The following is a 3,119-nucleotide window of genomic DNA, read 5'->3' as shown; positions in this document are numbered from 1 at the left end:
GTTATGCTTTTTGTTATGAGTAAGACAGTGGCAAAAACACGGGGACCCTTCAAATACTCAAGTCCTTCCTTTGATCGTAGTTAATACTGCTTCTAGGAAGATTAAACTGTCATATTAGATAGATTTGTCTCTGAGGGGATAAATATTAATCCTTGAAGAGTCAGCAATGAAATCTGTAACTTTTGCATTCTGCCACACATGGCGGGATTACTGACAAAGCAAGCCCCCAGCATTAGGTTGGCTATTGCTTGTCATACATTCCAAAAAATGTCAAAAATAATTGGTCACAAGAGAAGAAGCTATAGTCCAAAACTATTGGATATAAATATTTTATACTTGTACAGACATAAGCAACCAGAATTGGATTGCTTCTTTGATACCACAGTCCAGTACACTCAGTATCTCTTATATTGATTGATTGAGATGAGCCTGTACTTTTTCTCTTATGTACTTCTCATAATAAACACACCTTGACAAAACAATCCCACCTTGAAATAAAATGCAACCCAACATGAACCTGAAAGAGTCTATAAATTGTCTGTGAAGTGAAGCTGTTTTGTGACCTGCACTAAAAGTCAAGAATGAATTTTGAATACATTTCAACTACATTACTGTAGTTTTGTGGCCAAAAATGGTGAGCAATTCCCTGGTTTCTGGTTATTTTGACAGGGGAAAGCCAGAAAGACAGACAACAATTTTTGAGTGACAAGATCCAAGCAGTAAGGAGACGGGGGTGATAGATGACAGTCAAAAAATAAAACAAACTTTACCTCAAGCAGCAGTTAACATTATTTTGTTATAAAGCTTGTCCAGGTCCTCTTACAACAGACCTGGGCATATTACGGCCCGTGGGCCACATCCGGCCCTTTGTGTATCCTTTTCAGGCCCGCGTGAGGTCAATAATAAATTACCACTAGATAGATTATGTAAATATATGTAGTGCGTGCAATACGACGGTGCTGCTTTTATCCTGAAAAGTGCTACGCTACTTCCATATTGACGTATCTGCGTGTCGCAAGCTTTGAGTGAAGGTGAACAGCCATAAATGACGTTAGCCTCAAGATGGCAGCACAAGCTAAGAAGCGAAAAAGTGATAACGAATGTCGCATTTTTAACAGGACATGGACTACCAAGTACTTGTTCACAGAAATTAAAGGTAAAGCTGTGTGCTTGGTCTGTGGTACACAGGTCGCTGTGTTAAAAGATTACAATTTGAATTGCCACTACATGACCAAACATGAGGATAAATACAGAAATCTGTCTGAAAAAGAGCACGCAAGGGTGTCTGATGCATTGCTAGCAAAACTGCAAACCCAACAAGGACTTTTCACCAAACTTCACACCACCAGAGAGGCTGCCGTTTGGACAAGATGTAATATCTCACAAAATCACCAGGAAAAGTAAGGCCTTTTCTGATGGAGAGTTTATTAAGGAGTGATTATTGGACTCAGTTGCACTGATGTGCCCAGAGAAAAAGGACGGGTTTGAGAACGTCTCACTCTCCCGACGTACTGTGACTAGGCGGGTTGAGGACATCGCTGAGAACTTGGAGCTTCAGCTGAAGAACAGAGCTGCAGACTTTGAATGTTTTTCTCTGGCTTTGGATGAGAGCTGCGATGTGCGTGATACCGCCCAGCTTCTCATCTTCTTACGTGGAATAACTGCAGACTTTCAAGTCACGGAGGAGCTGGCTGCCATGCAGTCAATGAAAGGAACAACAACCGGCAATGACTTATTCACAGAGGTAAATGCATGTTTGGACAAATTAGGACTGAAATGGGACAATCTGGCAGGTGTAACAACAGATGGTTGTCCAAAAAATGTAGGACTTTTAAAGAGAATGCAGAATAAAGTGACAGAAATTAATCCTGTGCAGAAATTGACATTTTTGCATTGTATTATACATCAGCAAGTGTTGTGTAAGATAGTGTTAAAGATAGAACACGTTGTTGATGTTGTAACTAAAACAGTTAACTTCATCAGAGCAAGAGCATTAAATCACAGACAATTTATTGCTCTTTTGGAGGAAAATGAGATGGAACATGGTGACATCAGCTACCACTGCTCTGTCAGGTGGCTCAGCCTAAGCAAGGTACTAAAAAGTGTCTGGGATCTGAGAGAACAGATTCAGGATTTCTGTGTGAAGAAAGGACATGCCGTCCCAGAGCTTTCAGATGAAGATTGGGTGGCAGACCTTGGATTTGCTGCGGATGTGACTGCACTAATGAACCAACTAAATGTCAAACTGCAGTGCAGGGGACTTTTTGTGCACGAGATGTACAGTGCAGTAAAGGCTTTCATGAGGAAGTGTCAGCTTATCTCAAGCCAAGTGAAGGACAACTTTCTGACCCACTTGCCAACACTAAAGGAGGCTATTCCAAATGCCAATCACCTCCACAAGTACTCAGCCATGTTAGAAGTACTGCATGCAGAGTTTTCAAGGCGATTTCAAGATTTCAAAGCTCTTGAAAATGAAATGGACATGGTTTCTTCTCCCTTCATCTGCAGTGTGGATAATGCTTCAAGTGATGTTCAGATGGAACTCATTGACTTGCTGTCTGACACACTTCTGGCAGAGCACTTCAGGTCAGTCTCACTGCTGGACTTTTATTCCTCCCTCAAAGAAGAGAACTTTCCACACCTGAGGAATCATGCTCAGAGGATTCTAGTCCTCTTTGGATCTACCTATGTATGTGAACAGACATTCTTGGTGATGAAATTCAACAAATCCAAACACAGGTCCTCTGTCACTGATGACCACCTCTCAGCTGTTCTTCGCATAGCCACCTCAGACATTCAGCCAGAGTTCAATGCCCTTGTTCAAAACCAAAACAGGCTGGATTATTCTCACTGAAAATGAGGAAAACATGACACAAATCTTTGTATTGTTGCATTTCTATAAACTTCTTGTTTGTTGAGTTAAACATGTTAAAATAAAATGACATTGATTCGGTGGTTGTTTTTGTTTTATTTGGAATATGCGCCACAATTTCACATAGCATAGCCCAATATAAATATTTACATTATTTTATTTTAGTTTTATTCTTCTGATTACCAGTACCAGCTATTCGTAATATATAATTTAGTGAATTTTACAATTTAAGAAAGTTAAGCAGATT

At 40.2% G+C, this 3,119-nt stretch overlaps 1 pseudogene; it reads left to right on the top strand.

Moving 5' to 3' along the window:
* The first annotated feature begins 1,459 nt into the window (after positions 1-1,459).
* Positions 1,460-2,854, top strand: LOC146570668 (general transcription factor II-I repeat domain-containing protein 2A pseudogene; annotated as a pseudogene).
* Positions 2,855-3,119: the final 265 nt, after the last annotated feature.

This window comes from Mchenga conophoros, linkage group LG7, assembly GCF_057382185.1.
Source record: "Mchenga conophoros isolate Kocher_MC1m ecotype Shallow Benthic linkage group LG7, M_conophoros_male_GT1.1, whole genome shotgun sequence".
Taxonomy (NCBI): Eukaryota; Metazoa; Chordata; class Actinopteri; order Cichliformes; family Cichlidae; genus Mchenga; species Mchenga conophoros.
Note: the sequence above shows the minus strand (reverse complement) of the source record. Positions and strands in the feature narration are given on the sequence as shown.